The sequence below is a fragment of the Stenella coeruleoalba genome (genome assembly GCF_951394435.1).
Source record: "Stenella coeruleoalba genome assembly, chromosome: 15".
NCBI lineage: Eukaryota > Metazoa > Chordata > Mammalia > Artiodactyla > Delphinidae > Stenella > Stenella coeruleoalba.
The window spans coordinates 60,828,750-60,845,351 of NC_137161.1; the positions used below are offsets into that span (position 1 = coordinate 60,828,750).

At 44.4% G+C, this 16,602-nt stretch overlaps 1 protein-coding gene across 9 annotated transcripts in view; it reads left to right on the forward strand.

Moving 5' to 3' along the window:
• The first annotated feature begins 6,438 nt into the window (after positions 1 to 6,438).
• Positions 6,439 to 16,602, forward strand: part of MRTFB (myocardin related transcription factor B) — a 201,881-nt gene continuing 191,717 nt past the window's right edge. For 2 of the 9 annotated variants that reach the window (XM_079944208.1, XM_079944214.1), the window contains exon 1: positions 15,514 to 15,528. The gene's annotated coding sequence lies outside the window, so the exon portion shown is untranslated. Of the gene's footprint in view, positions 6,481 to 6,723; positions 6,810 to 15,463; positions 15,529 to 16,602 lie in introns of those variants that run through there. The other 7 variants (XM_079944216.1, XM_079944215.1, XM_079944213.1 and 4 more) reach the window with 7 other exon arrangements.

The window sequence follows — 16,602 nt, forward strand, 5'->3', positions numbered from 1 at the left end:
AGAATGAACCCAGATGGGGATGATGTCAAGTCAGTGAGAGAGAGTGCCTCGGGAGAGCCCATATTTTCTTAGCTGTATCCAGGAAGCCTGGATGGAAAGGTCTTGGCAGCCACAAACTTCCTGAAGAGCCAACTGGGCATCTTCCTAGGGGGTAGCAGGGATGCTAAATCATAGCGGGCACTGAACCATCAGTGAGACAATGAAGAACTGCTTTCGAGAATCCCAAGAATACTGTCTATTCTTGGAAGGAATGCTTAGCAAAGTCACTTAGGGCTGGCGGGAAGGGAGGAGGATGTGGTGAGTAATAATATTAACAATGATAGCTCTGGGGGCATGCTGAGCCACAGTCATAGAAATAAGAAGAAGGAGATGATGATGCCAGTGCTAACCACGATGAAATCGGCTGGAAATTAATTCAGTTCTTCCTTATGAGCTGGGTGGTGTACATAAATTTATTGTACACATCATATCTCATTGAATTCTCACAACAACTGTGTGAGGCAGGTACTGTCATTAGCCCCATTTTTCATCTAAGAAACTGAGGCTTGCAAGATACTACGTACGGGGCTTGCAGTCCCCAAGCTACAAAGTGGCTGGATTCGAATCCTGAAGCTGCTTTCTGAAATACTCTGCTGTGTTGTCTTCTTGGGAGAGTCTGTCCTGTAAGCTGTAGGGCCTTGGTTTTGCGGAGCTAGGTATTTGGGTGGTTGTGGCGGATGCATCAGCAGAAGTGCCCACGATGCTAGTCACACGGCCTAGAGAAAGGAAGCGAGGGGCCCTCCCTCCACAGGCTGCAATCTAATGGAGGAGGCATTTGCAGGGCCATGTGTAAGACCTACTGTGGGGCATGGTCAGCCACGGAGGATGGGTTCATCAAACCACTTATCTAAAGATCTGGCAGCTGTTTGGAGGCAGGGTAGTGGGAAGAGAGGGAAGGCATGCCAGGCAGTGGGGCCAACAGGAGCCAAAGCACAGAGGTGTGAACTGGTAGTGTGGGCGAGAAAGGCAAGCAGTTTGGTGTGGCTAGAAGCTAGGCTAGGTGAAGGGGTAGACAAAAGCTCTAGCTGGAGAGACAAGCAGGGGCCTTGTGTGAACCAGCTACACCCAGTGTTTCAGAAGGTCAGCTCTAGATACAGAAGAACCTGGGTGTGGATTCCAGTTCAGCCTTGTACTAGCTGTGTGACCATGGGTGATGTTTCAGAACTTCTCTGAGTTTCAGTTTTCATCTTTGGAAAACAGAGAGGCAAATAATACCATCTACGTTAGGAGGAGGAAATGGAGAGCCCAGGTACCCAATCTTGGATCACACCATTGATGAATGGATTTGCCAGGACGCACACCTACTTTCTATCACACATACAACTTTACAGTTCATAAAGCTCCCATATATTCTCACTTAATTTTACAGATTTCAGATCACTAAACTATAGTTGCATTGTAATTTTTCTCTCTGTAATTGTCATGCCTAGTCTACGTGGCGCTCTGGGGTAAGCATCCCGTCCGGCTCTACCATGACATGGTGGGTCAATAGTAATGCAAGGGTCTCAGGTTTGCCAGTGCATCAGAATCACGGGGGAGCCCCAGAAACTGCAGCGGTCTGGGCCCCATCTCAGCACAACTGCACCAGAACCTTCAGGACTGCTGCTTGAGCTTTCTCTTTTATCCATCTGTGGTTAGAACCATAGCAGAAAAGTGTTTCTCGAGTAAGTGAGTAAATGACCGTACTGTATGTATCGATCAGTATAGGCCAGTAAATGCTATGACAACCAGCAACCCCAAACAATAAAGGTTTGTTTTTTGCTCAGATTCTATGTCCATGATGGATTGGCTGGGGGCTCTGCTGCTCAACAGAGCAGCAGCCCGGAAGTGACACATACTCCCTCCATTCACACACCCTGGCTGGGACTCATCATGGGACCCCACACAGGTGGCCCAGGAAGTGGGTTCCAGTGTGTGCACAGAAGGTGAGGAGCCAGAGGTGGGCCACACAGATGACTGCCAGATTCTATGAAGCTGGCATCATTAACTTCATTTTCATTTCAAAGTGAGACTTAAGAAGCTTGCTCAAGGCCAGATAGCAAATATGGAGCTGGACTTGAGCTCTTTTTCTGTTTTTCTCCTGGCTCAAGGCCATCCTTTTTTTTTTTTTTTTTTTTTTTTAATGGAGTGAGGCTGGAGGGTGCATGGCATTAAACATAGTGGTTAAAAGCCTGGGATCTGGATTGCCTCCAGACCTTCAGCTCTGCCACTTACCAGACGTGTGAGCTGGGCAAGTGACAGAACCACTTTGTGGCCATCAAAGAGACAGTCAAAGGCTGGGAAGGGCAATGGAAGGAGATGTTTTCTGGAATGAAGTGTTTGGGGCCAGGTAGGGCTTACCTGAGTGGGATTGATATTGGGTGAGGATGAAGGAGGTTGGTGTCAAAGGGTCCCAGGATTTGGGGTGGCCCCTGACACACCCAGGAGAGATGAGTGCCTGTTCCCCATAAGTTGCTTCTTTCTTCCCTGCCCCAGTGGGAATGTTTGGGCTGTAAGGAACAGAGAAGCCAACTCAGGTTGATTTAACCACATGCATTAGCTCAGAGAAGGGGATGTCCAGGGCCTTGTAGGTCTGGGATCAGTCCAGCAGCTTGGTAATGTAGTCAAGGACCCAGGATCTTTTGGTTCCTCTGCTCTGCCTTGCAGACTTGACCTTATCCAGCAGTTATGGAAGGAGCCACTGATGGCAATGGAGATTCCATGCCAGGCAGGGAGAGCAAGCTGGCTTCCCGGGGCTCTCTCTTCCAGTAGAGAAAGTTCCCTTTGCCACTGCCCCAGCGAGTCTCTCTCCAAGTCTCACTGGCTCCAACCAGCTTCAGCCTATGAGAGGTCAGTGTTCTTGGTGGAAACGCTGGCCGATTTAAGCAGAAAGGGGAATGTAATAAAGGATGTTAGGTAACCCACAGAATCATTGGGAGGGCTGGAGGAAAGAAATTGAGGCTAAGCTTCTAGGAAAAATGCCCCAAACCACACTGCAGCCCCGGCCTGATCAGCTAACCATCACCCTGCCTGAGTTTGCCGTCACTACAACCATCACTGCCGTCAGCACCCGTGTGGCTTCTCTACTGGGAGCTTGGCCCTGCAACCGCCATCCCCAAAGCTGGTTGCTTTGGCCACCGGTCACATCAACAGAACCGAGGCTCACGACCAGATCGAGCCTCACGTGGTACATCTGGCTGGCAGAGCTTATGTCATATCCCTTGTCCTAGTTGCAAGGGAGGCAGGAGATGTGCAGCCTGATTTCTGCTCTAGGGTGGTGGGATGTAAAATGTGAGATCTCCTCAAATACAGATCAGCTGCAGATACAACAGCTGTGTCACGACAGCCTGCCCATCCTTGACACAGCACTGGTGGGGCAGAGGCAGTAGGAGTCCATAATGAGCTTGGATTGACCAATGGGGAAGGATGGTATGTGGAGACCAATGGCGTTGCCTGGGACTCTCATCTGTCTCCAGATGGGTTCTCTCCTCTCTACTGTCCCCGTGTGATCAGGGTGTGTACCTGCCTGAGATGCCTCTTAAGGCCCCAGTCCACCTGGCTCTCCCAGTTACCTACCCTCACCTATTTGTTACGGACCCATCCTTAACTCCGCAATGCTCTCCCCTCTCCTCCTTGCCTAGTTCACGCTAATGCATCCTCCAGAACTCGAGTTCTGGCAAATTCTTTCCTACTCTTCCATCCAGCCTCTTTTATTTTTCCTGGTCATTTGCTCTTCTTTTTCATTCTATATATCACATGACATTTCAACATTTATTGGTTCCGTTATTTAATTAACACCTCTCTTCCCTCTAGGCCATCAATACGATGAGAGCATAGACTGTGTCTTGCTCACAGCTACCAACACAGTAATTGGCACTTAAGTGCTTAAGTTTTTATTGAATGAACGAGGGTTAAACAAATCCCATTATGGGCATTTATAAAGTTCCTCTTGGATCAAAGACGTTTTAATAGTGCTTTTTGGAAACCACAGGTTCAACCCTTAGAGGTATACACATTAGAATCACCCTGATTTTTTTTTCTCCATCTATAATGCCCTCCATGGATCTTATTACATCCACCCCTGCCCCGTGAGAATCACTTCCACAGTGAGCCATTGCCATTGATGGGAACATGTGACACGCCTTGTATCAGGGTAGGAACCTAACCTGGGGTACCATGGCCTGAGGGTAGTGGCAGCTTCAGTTTCTATAAAAACTTTCCTCATGATGTCACAGTGATTATATTAGCCCCCAACCTCACGAAAATTCTCTTAACAAGTTTCTTTTTGTTTTTGCCAACAACTTAAAAATATTTGGGTGGCTTTTACTATGTAAGGGGAACCTTTTGTAAAACAGGCTGCCAGTCTCCCAGGAAACTGGGAAGAGAGAGCGCATCAGAGCTTCAGGAGAGCCTGGTGTCTTTCCACCATCAGGAGGAGAGGCGGGGGTCATTTTGTCCACTAAAGAGCAGTGGATTGTTTCCAGTGTGCTAGAAACTAATTTTATTTTCCATATCTGAGCATATAAGGTCCCACCCTCCAAATTGATTTGGAGTTTATATCGGGAGATGGGGAGAGAAATAACTCAGACATGTAATAATAGCTATAATTTACTGAGTGGTTAATCCGTGCAAGGTACTTTTCTACATGCTTCACATACATTAACTGGGTCCTCTTCCCAGAAACCTATTTATATCTTTATTTTAGATCAGCAGTCCTCAACCTTTTTGGCACCAGAGACCGGTTTCATGGAAGACAATTTTTCCACGGACGGGGTGCAGGGGGAGGGGGGCGATGGTTCGTCGGTAACACGAGCGATGGGGAGTGATGGGGAACCGCAGATGAAGCTTCACTCGCTCACCTCCTGCTGTGTGGCCCGGTTCCTAACAGGCCGCGAATGCAGCCTGGGGGTTGGGGACCCCTGTTTTAGATGAGAATATCAAGGCACAGTCCACCCAGATGTGTATGGTATCTTAGATTGGAGTCCTGACCTCAGGGGATTTCTAGCTTTACAGTTTTATGAAGGCTTTTGGGGCAGGGAGAAACTTGTTGGTCCCTGAGGCCAAAGTTTGCAGGTCTGGGCACATCCTGACCTGGTGGAACTCCAGCCTTCCCATTTACCACCTGTGTGTATCTTTGGGCCAGGCAACTTCTCACCCCTCTTAGGCCCTTGGTTTCCTCACCTGCAAAATGGGGACAACGATACCTCCCTCCCGATGGATTATTGGGAGGACTAAATTAGCTAATGAATGGACAGCACCTGGAGCAGTGCTTGGTACCCTGTAGCTGCCCATCAGATGTGATTTCCCTTCCTCGCTCACTTCCTCCAGGTGGGTTGGGTGCTGTTCACACCTGGAGGGCACTTATTACCTCTGGCCTGCAGGAAGTGGCATTATTTCTGGAGGGAGTGAGCAGCCTTGCAGGGTGGGCAGGCCAGAGTTTGCTGAGATGGATGTGACTGTCAGGTGGCCTGGGCAAGCCCCTGCAGACCCTGATGCAAGGTTAAGGAATAGCTAGAAACTCCAAGGCTTTTGATTTTACAGCAGCTTGTTGGCCCATACATGCTAGCTCATGGGACTTTAGTGCAAGGCAGTACTGAGTTCTGGATTCAGACCCAGGTTCAAACCCTGTCTTACCGTGGAGCCTTAGGCCAATTTCTTCATCTCTCTGAGTCCCCATTTTCCTATGACTTGACTCGGAAGAATATTGGTAGTGACCTTGAAACGCCCTCAATAAATGTTAGCCCCTCTTTTTTAGAAACAATTATATGTATAAGGTTAAGATTTTGCCCCTAGGAATAAGTCACACCTTTCTCTGCGCCCCCTGACATCCATGTACATTCTGGTTCTGGGTCCTGTGTCCCATTCTTCTGTGCTCTCTACCATCAAAACGCCACCAGTATAAAGAGGAGACCATCGAATATAAGTAGTTTTCAGGGCCCTGTACAGGGTCTGGCACAGGGAGGTTTAGGAAGTTCGTGTAATGGGGGAGAAGCATTTTCCTGACAGCAGCTCCATAAAACCAGAGGGACTGTAGCAACTGCCCTCCTAGGAGTGCCTCCTCTCACCTTGGTGAACCTTGGGAGGGAAGTAAAGAAGGGCTGAGATTTGGTGCCCTCAGCGGAAGGAACAGGGACAGGGTCTGGGGATTGTCATGGAGGCGGGAAAACTGGGCTTTGGCTTGAGCGTCAGACAACCCCGGATGCCCACTCCTAGCTGTGTGACCTAGAGGTAGCAGTTGTTAACCTGGCCAAGCCTCCATTTTATCCTCTCTGAAACGGATAGGATGGTAATACCCACTTCTTGGGGGCTCTTGTGAGGACCCAGGAGGAGCTGTAAAAGTACTCGGCACCCAGGAAGCATTCCAAGACTGGCTGCTGGGATTATTGTTGTCACAGCCTTTGCAAAGGCTCCAGGGTCCGGGGCCCCGGGCACGCGCATGCGCACGCGCACCCGGTCAGCCAGGTGAGAGGGAGGCTGCCGTCCCGCACCTGGCTTTTAACCTTTCACCTTCACGGAGCGGAGGTGGGCGGAATGGATGCAGAGACCGGGACGCGGGGTTGCGAGCCCGGCTAGACCTAACCCCGAGGCGAAGGGACGGCTCTTCGGGAGCGCGCCTAGCCTGCTACAGGCCGGGGTCCGCGCGCGCCGCGGAGAGGGCGGGGAAGCGCGGAGGGGAGCGAAGTCTCGCGAGATCGTGCGGCGGCTGTAGCGGCAGCGGCGGCGGCGGCGGCCCAAGAGGTGAGCTGCGGTCGGGGGCAGCGACGGCGTCTGCCGTTGGGGCTGAGAAGCGGGTGAGCGCGGCGGAAACCGAGGGCCGGACGGGGGAGCCAGCCGGGCGGGCGGCCCGTGTCCTGGGCGGCCTCTCCAGTCGGCCCTGCGGCTGCAGCGGAGCCGCCGGGTCCGCGCCGTCCCGGGACCCGCGCGGGCGGGGCGGGGCTGCCGGGCCAGGGCCGCGGGACCGCAGGGCCGGTCTCCTCGCAGCCAGTCCCCGCACGCGGGTGCAACCGCGAGGCGCGCCTCAGTTTCCCCCGGCGGCGGGTTGGCGCCGTGGACGCGGCGCTGCTGCCCGCGGCAACACCATTTATTGAGCCTTAACCGTCTGCCCGCGCTTACGCGGTTCCACTGCTGGGCTGCACGGAGAGGTGAAGCGCCCTGCCCAGGGTCTCCGTGCTGGGACACGGTAGAATCGGGGTTTAAGCCCAGGCACAGCGAGTCCAGCGCCCCGCCCCGTACTTGCCTCCCATCCTTCTCCCCACCCCCACTCGCTGGGTTTTAGGGCTCGAGTTCTACTCCTCCGGTCCCTATTGGGCTGCAGAGGGTGTGTCTGGGGACCCCCTCCCCCTGCTTGAATGCAGCATGGCATATGAGTTTATTGGGTGAGAGTCCTTGGCTTTTGTCGATTTCCCAAAAGGTTCCCTGCTCCCGAAATGGTCAATAACTTTTGTTTGGCCCTGTGTGAGGGCAGAAGTGGGCTTAAAAGCAGCGGTGTGTGCCGGGGGTGGGGCGTCAGATCGAATGGAAGTGGAATATTGCAGCCCAGGGCTTGCTTTAAGCAAAGGAAACTTTTCAAGTTTGTTTTTGGTTAAGCACGTGATTCCACTCTTCGGAGCAGTGGTGCTCAACTTTGTCAGACCAAGGCTCCTCCCACTTGCAGCAGAAGTTTGTAAAGCCCCCATTACAGCTCTGAAATGAACTTCGTCAGTAATGTAACCTACCTACATACATAATTGAAAATCAGTGTGATGCTCCGATTTAAATGTAAGGGAGAAGTAAAAGGAGAACAATATATGACATGCATTGCCATATCACATCTAGCACATACTGCTGTGCTGTACCTGCTTCTAGTGAATAAGCTTGGCCTGAAGAGAGGTAAAAATATTAGAAGCTATTTCATACAAGAAAAGGAAAGATCAGAGAGATAGACAGACACAGAGGTAGGGGACGCCTGAGTGTTGGGATAAACTTTTTATGATAATGAAGAGAGAAACAAGTCCGGGTTGAATTAGGAATAACATGCCAAGGTAAAGTACAGACTATCTCAATCAACATGTAAATAATATTAATATAACCCCTCCATGAACGCCACGTTTTCAAACGACATTGTAGGGCAGCTTTTGTGCCACAAGCTTGGAGGTACTGCTGCTTCGAAGCACCATGCTGCATTCCTACCGCTTATCACTGATAATAATGAATAAAATATTAGCTAGATTGAAAGGTTTTGTTTGTTTGTTTTGCTTTGTGTTTGATTCGGTGCCATTATGTTACTTAGTAGTGTAGGTTTGCTCAGTATTGTGACACTGCAATTATATGTTGAGTTAATGCATGGTGTGAGGAAATGGTCGCTAATTTTCAGACACGAGTTATTATTCAATCTCAACTTCCCTCACGTTAGCTACCTCCCCCTGAATTACTGGGGTTTTTCCATAGTTTCTTGTGAAAACTGTTTAGTATTGTGTTCTAAAGTATCGCCAGTTACCGTGATAAATCTGGCTGGTCATTGAAACGATTCTCAGGACCAGGATAAATGTTCATTATGTAGATCTGTCCCATGCATTGTGAGAAGTTCAAGCATCCTGGCTTCCAGACACTAAATGCCAGTGGTGTGCCCTAGTCACTTGATAACTAAACACGTCTCTTAGAGGACCGTACTAGCTCCTTTGAGATCCACTCTAAAGAACAGTCGTCGTTGTCTAGTCAGTTATAACAGGGAGGGGGGCAGAATTTAACTGACATTCAAACGATTTTTATTGGGAACATTTTTTCCCTGTTCTTTTTTTCTACTTAACTAATATCCATGTTAGAGAATTTGGTCAATGCATATTGTACAAGGGTGAAAACTAAAATGACCTATAATCATATTGTCCTCAGTCCTCCTAATATGATTCATTAGAAATTCTTTTCATTTGAAACTCTGTTAGTCTTGCTGCTATGGGGAAAATGCAAATTGAGTTGAGAAAGTTCATCTCCGACTATTATATAGCTACAGTGTAACATGATGAATTTCTTCAACTTTTGTTAAATCTACAAAGGAAGTTTATTTTTCCTTTTCCTTGGATAGATAAATTGCTTCTTTGCTATAAGATGTTCGTTTATTGTTCATTGCTTGTTACTTTTGAAAGGTGCTATGGAAACAAGCATGTAAGTAAAGGCTTTTGTCAGAAAAGAAGGGTATATTTTGTACCTGCTTTTTGTATTTGGAGAGAGTGTGACTCTTGAACTTGAAACCTTTTATCCGGGCATCTTGGTAGTTTCTGGTGGGATTAATCGGGTGAGAGGGAAGAAGGGAGTTGGGGGGCTCCTTCCTTTCAGAACATGAAGTTTCTCCCACTGCCTCCTCTCCAGAGGTCTCCCAGGTGCCAGACCTAAAGGTTTTTCTTACAGTGATCCTCTGATTATTTTTACTTCCCCTTGACCCATATGTTTTAACAGGACTTTAACAAACTGCAGTTAAGAAATGTGTTTGCCCTGTTTTGTTTTGTTTTTGTTTTGTTTCAATAAATGACATGGCACCTCCTAGCAGGAAGGAAGCGGGGTTTCAACCCTGAAGTGTTACTGCAGTTGGCCTTTAATTGGGGTGGGGGTCTTTTCAGGGGGACATTATTTACTCACTCATTAAACACCTGTTGTGGGGGGAAAATAAATAAATAGCCTAGAGATAGCTACATTGAATACTTTTGGATTGGAAAATTATCCAAATTGAGTGATTAATTTGTATTACTTTGTGCAAGCAGTATCGTGTTCCAGGGTAAAAAGAGGTCACTCTTTTTTAATCACTACCTTTTAAAAAAATACTCATATGTACAAAAATGAACCAAATAATATTGCATGGAAGTTGAAACAGTTCCAGTGTTTAGGCGTGGAACAAATTGTTGTATGGACAAAAATCCATGCCTCTGTGCATGAAAATGCATAATTTATTATATGCATATCTCTGAGATTTATAATTAAGCTGTTTCATTGATATATTTTTTAAGATGCATATCTGAGATGGACTATATCTTAAAATTGACAAGTGATGGTTTAATTGGCAACTTTTGTTCTTTCTTAGTGGTACATAAAATAATAGTGTGTGGAAATGATGGCATCTTATCGATAGATGCCGTAAGATAGGGATATGTAGAAATTTCAGCGCATTGATTAATGTTTCACACCAAAAACTTTATACAAAGGATGACTTGCAAAATGAAGATACATAACAGTTCCAGGTCCTTCCATCTCAACTAGAATTCTTTACTTGGAAGACGCCTTTAAAGATTTTCCCCCCATGTAAAACAAATGGAGAATCAGTGTTTGTAAATATAAGAACCATTTTCAAAATGTTTAGAAGGAAACAAACTGGTGATTTTTCATGGAGAGCAGATGGTATGGTTAATGTGTTTGAAATAAAGTTAATCAGACAGTATAACCAGGCAGATCTATGAATATGCCTTCTTGGTTTTTTTCCCCCCATTCTGGAAGGTTCATGGGTCCACTTATAAATGAAAGTCGTCTCAAACGAGACATCCTTAAATTGAATTTCAACAATTCACTGTTATTTTAATAAGACATATGCTTGAAAATGTATTTATTCCGAGTTAAAGACAGAACTTATATGGGAGGCTACATGATGTCTCCCACCCTGGAAACCTGTGTATGGACTCTGCTACTGAGGGCAAATTTCATAGGAAACCCAGCCACGTGAAGACTACATACCTTCTTCCCCAGGTGGATTGGAGCTTTTCTTCGCAAGTGCACTCCCCAAACCAGCAGCACATCAGCAGCTTCCTGGAGCTGGTTTGAAATGCTGACTCAGGGACTCACCCCAGACTTACTGAACCAGAATCTGCTTTTTAACAATATCCTCCTCCAAGTGATGCATGAGGATGTGTAAGAAGCATTTGACCAGATCACTGGCTCTCAAACTTGAGTGTGTATTACCAGAATTACTCCCTACCACTCCCAGAGTTTCTGGTTCAGTAGGTCTGGGCTGGGGCTTGAGAATTTGCATTTTTACCAGGTTCTCAGGTAATGTTGATGCTGCTGGTCCAGGGACCATACTTTGAGAAGCATTAGGCTAAAGCATCCTCGTTGCGCTTTCCTATTCTCTCTTCTGATTCCTTGCCCCCCAAATAGCGCTTTTATAGATTATTATAATCATGTGCTTTAGCTTGATTAAAGAAAAAAAATCAGATTGTCGTGTATGATTTTTAGTGATGGCCACACTAATCTTGCTTGTTAATATCTAATTTCAGAGAAAAATTCTTTCATTTTTACTATTACTTTTTAAATTGAAGTATAGTTGATTTACAATGTGTTAGTTTCAGGGGTACAGCAAAGTGATTCAGTTATACATACATACATATATACATATGTACACATATATATATATATATATATTCTTTTTCGGATTCTTTTCCATTATAGGTTATACAAGGTATTGAATATGGTTCCCTGTGCTATACAGTAGGTCCTTGTTGTTTATCTTTTTTGTATATAGTAGTGTGTATCTGTTAATCCCAAACTCCTAATTTAGGAAAAAATTCTATTTTAATGCGTATTGGATTTTGACTCTAGGTGATAAGTAGTCCTCTTTCTCTTCGTCCTGTGAGTTATACTTTTAACACTTTAAAATTCTTTTTGTATATATAAAATGTTCATGTGGTTCAAAAACTAAAATGGAGTATTTTGAGGAGGCTAATTTCCAACTCTGTCTTGGTCTAATATGCTCCCTTCGGCCACAGATAATTTTTTCTATTTGTTTCCTATAGATGCCTACTGTTTCTTTGTGTAGATACAAGCAGATGCCAGTATACTCTATATATCCCCTCCTTTTTATATAAAATGTAAATTATTCTGACCCCGTTTTTTTTTTTCAGTTAGTATACCTTTAGTATCTTTCTACATTAGTATATAGAAAACATTTATTTAACAGATGCAGAATATACCATTGTGTGGCCTGTGCCAGAGCTTATTAAGTAGCCCCAGTAAATGATGAAGTATCCCAATAAATGATGGATACTTGAGTGTCTTCCAGTCTCTTCCAGTCACAGCCTGTGGTGAATAAACTTGTGTACATGTCATTTCGTATATGTGAAGTGTATCTGTGGGATATCTTTCCAGAAGTGGGATTACTGGGTCAGTGAGCAGTGCATTTATAATTTTGATAAATGCTGCCCTCTTTCAGGGTTGTGCAATTTTGAACTCCTGCAAGTAATGCACTAGAGTACCTGTCTCCATAGCCTCTCCCAATAGAGTGTTTACCAGCCTTTGGATTTGTATCAGTCTGAAAGGTGAAAAGTTACTCGTGGTGTTAATGAGCATTACTTTGATTATGAATGAGGCTGAGCATCTTTTCACGTGCTTAAAGGCGGTTTCTGTTTCTTTTTCTATGAACCATCTGTTCATGCCCTTTCCGCGTTTTTCTTTTGGATCACTTCTTTCTTATCAATTTCTAGGAATTTATTTATTTTTATTTTTTTATTTTTTTGCGGTACGCAGGCCTCTCACTGTTGTGGCCTCTCCCGTTGCGGAGCACAGGCTCCGGACGCGCAGGCTCAGCGGCCATGGCTCACGGGCCTAGCTGCCCCGCGGCATGTGGGATCTTCCCGGACCGGGGCACGAACCCCTGTCCCTTGCATCGGCAGGTGGACTCTCGACCACTGCGCCACCAGGGAAGCCCAATTTCTAGGAATTTATAAATTAGAGAGATTAGCCCTTTGTGATGTGAGTTGCAATTTCCTCAAGATTGTCATTTTTAAAAAAATTGCTGTCATGTATTTTTGTATAGAGAAGGCTTTTAAGTTTTTTCTTTAAATTTTAAGTAGTTAATATTTCATGGTGTCTGGATTTTGAGTCACGGAAAGGCCTCCAAGAATTTGGATTTGGCCCATTTTTTTCTTTCAGTGTTTTTTTCTTTTATGGTTTCATTTTTACACTTAAACCTTTGATCCATTTAAAATTTATTCTGGTGTTCAGGAGTGATATATAGATTCAACTTTTTCCATATGGCTACCAGTTATCTTTACCCATTTGTTTCAGAATACAATACACCTTCATTATATTCTGAATTTCCAGATGTATTGGGGTGCATCTCTGGACTTTCTGTTCTATTCCATTAAGTCTTTCTATTCCTGCACAAGTACACATTATTGGTTTTATAAAATGTCTTAATGCCTTGTAAAACTAGTTTCACCTGTTGCCCTTCGTTTTCCTGGCAATTCTTGCTTGTTTATTTTTCCATGTGAACTTTAGAATCATTTGTCAGTTCCAGAAGAAAAAGAACTTAGGCAAATTGAGATCATGTTAAATTTATAAACTAACATAGGGAGAATTGATATCTTTCGGATATTGAATTTTCCTATCCGGGAACATTGTGTATTTTTTCATTTATTTGGTTTTACTCCCGAATCCTTCTGGAGCATTTTCAAGTTTTTGTCATATAGGTTTTGCCCATTTCTTATGAAATTTATTGTGTGTGTGTGTGTGTGTGTGTGTATACACATATACATGTATGTATATATATATATTTTTGTGAGATCTTCTTTTCCTTTATCTTTTCTAAGTGGTTTTTTTTTAAGGTTTGTTTTTTAAATTAATTAATTTTTTTTGGAGCTGCATTGGGTCTTCGTTGCTGTGCCCGGGCTTTCTCTAGTTGCATTGAGTGGGAGCTACTCTTTGTTGCAGTGTGCTGGCTTCTCATTGCAGTGGCTTCTCTTATTGTGGAGCACAGGCTCTAGGCATGCGGGCTTCAGTAGTTGTGGCATGTGGGCTCAGTAGTTGTGGCTCGTGGGCTCTAGAGCTCAAGCTCAGTAGTTGTGGCACCCGGGATTAGTTGCTCCGTGGCATGTGGGGTCTTCTTGGACCAGGGCTCGAACCCGTGTCCCCTGCACTGGCAGGCGGATTCTTAACCACTGCGCCACCAGGGAAGTCCCTGTAAGTGGTTTTGATTGTTTGTATGAAGGCTGTTTATTTCTGTGTAAGTACGGAAGTTTATATACCCTGAAGTTCTAAGTAGTTTTTAACAGACGTTAAATTCTGCAGAATCCTTTATACATTTTTGCCTAAAACAAAAGAAAGCCTTGGGAGTCAGGCTTACAGTTAAATTCTGTGGCTGCATTTATGAGCTCTGTGGACATCTGGGGATCTATTTGACGACTATGAGCCTCAGTTTCCTAATCAGTAAAAGGAACATTTCTGGCTTGGTAAGAATGTTGGGAGAATTAAAAAGAGCTTGGGACTCATCACTTAGTGCCGCTTCCACCACCATCACTGCCAGCGGCAACATAGATTGAGGTTGCTGTGCTCTTTTTCTTCCTCTTTCCCCTCTCACCTTTAAAAGACAAAAAAAGAAAAGAAGAAAAATGATAAAATGATGCTAGACTTGAAGTTAAAAGCAAGTTGTGATTCACTCGGAGCAGGATGATCAATATACTGAGAAGAGAACAAACTCAGCCCCGTATTTGAGGCCCCTCCTGCCTACCTTTCTAGCCTTGCTGCTGCTTGCCCTCTCCGATGCACCCTGACCAGAGGCTGCTTAGCTTTCCCCAAAGGCCCCGTGTTTCCTATAACGCCATCCCTTCCACCCAGAATGTTCTGCTACCTAATTCTACCAGTTTAGATATGTGCTGCCCTGCACCCAGTAAAAAACACGATCTGTCTCCATGTGTAGCTTGTCGGTCCTATAGCTTGGCCTTGATGGACTGGAAACTGTGAGGAGAGAAACCATGTCCCTCATGTCCACCAAAGAATACAGAATACCTGGCAAAGAACAGACACTCAGATATTTTAAAATAAGTAAATGAATAATTGACTTTGATCTTTCTTTTGCCTCGTATTATGTGTCTGGGTAATTCATCTGTCACCCAGTACATTGTAAACCCCTTGAAGATAAGGCTTATGCCACTTCTCAATAATAATAGTAACAGTAATAATAATGGTGGTGGTGGAGGTGGTGAGAGGCAAATGGATTTATTTCATATAAGAACATATAATAATAAAAGCGAAAATTGATGTTCATTGAACATTTATTATGTTACAGGAACTGTTTTGAAGTCCCCGATGTGGATTATCTCATATAACCCTCAGCAGTCCTGTGGGTTGGATCCTGTTATTATGCACGTGGGGAAACCGAGGCACATGGGTTTATGGACTTGCTCAACATCAGACAAGCTAGGAAGTGGTAGAGCTGAGACTCAGATGCAGGTGTTCTAAGTCTAGCAACCCAGCTTTTCACCTGCTGCAAGATTGGATACAGTCATGTGTAGGTCCTCCAACCATTTAAGAAGAGTTATTTAATTCCACTTACACCTGCTCATTTTCCTTCCCAGTCGTGCCATTTTAGTAACTTGTATTTTATTCTTTCCAATCCCTCTCAGACTTCATGTGCTCCAGGAGGCTTTCTCTGACCACCCTGCCTGGCATGAGTAGATGTTCAATTAAAAGTAATTTTAACTTTTTTCCCCTCTAGGTTGACAGTGAAGGTGCTAAGAAAGAGAATGTAAGACAGGAAAATAATTAAATATTTTTACTGAGGTAAGTTTTTTATGATTTAATTTTTTTAAAGGAAATGTCTCTTATTTTTAAAAAATTCCTCTCCATAGCCTGCTTTCTTAAGATGTAAGAGGGAGATTGTTTTAGGAGTGTTTAAGTTCATAGAACCTGAGGTTCTTAAGGTAGATGCCAGGAATGTGGACTGTTTGAATAAGGTCATTTGGCTTCCTTACTTCTTTGACTTGAATCTTTAAATTTCCATCATCTCATTGTTTTAAAGCATGGTGCTGAGAAGGAGGTCCCACAGGTGGAAATCCATAAGCTGTTTGGTGATTACATATACTTGCAACATTCAGTGAAAACTTTGATTTTAAAGTAGGGAGTTGAAGGGATTTGAAGCCACTTGGTGAGATTGTAACACTTTATTTTCTTAAATGAAAATGTGTTGTTTATTTTCTTATTATAATAGTGAGAAAAAACCTCCCTCAATGACACCTAATTCCTGCCACCCAGAAATGGCTGCCATTAATATTAATATTTTGGTGAAAATCCTTTTAGAAATTTATCTATGAATATAGAAGTATTTATATACAAATCTTTAAATAAATTGGTTTACACTGTATATGGTGGTCATTTTTAAATGCAACAATATTTTTATATATCTCTACACATGAATTGTTAAGAGACATGCATAATCATATATGATCATTTTTACTGACCATGTAATTCCATTGTTTTACAGGCACCATACTTTATTGAATCATTCCTTTGATGACCATTTAGATTGTTTCTAGTGGATAATAGTGTGTTGATTAACCCTGTACTTAAATCATTGTATACATGTTCATTTATTTTCTTAGAAGTATAACTACCCACACTGAGTTTTGTTCATCTTTTTAATCCTTGCCAGTCCAATAGGAGAAAAAAATGGTATCTTTTTTTTTCTTTTTAATTTTATTCCTTTATTTATTTTTGGCTGCATTGGGTCTTCGTTGCTGCGCACGGGCTTTCTCTAGTTGCGGCCATCAGGGGCTACTCTTTGTTGCGATGCCCGGGCTTCTCATTGTGGTGGCTTTTCTCGTTGCGGAGCATGGGCTCTGTGCGCGTGGGCTTCAG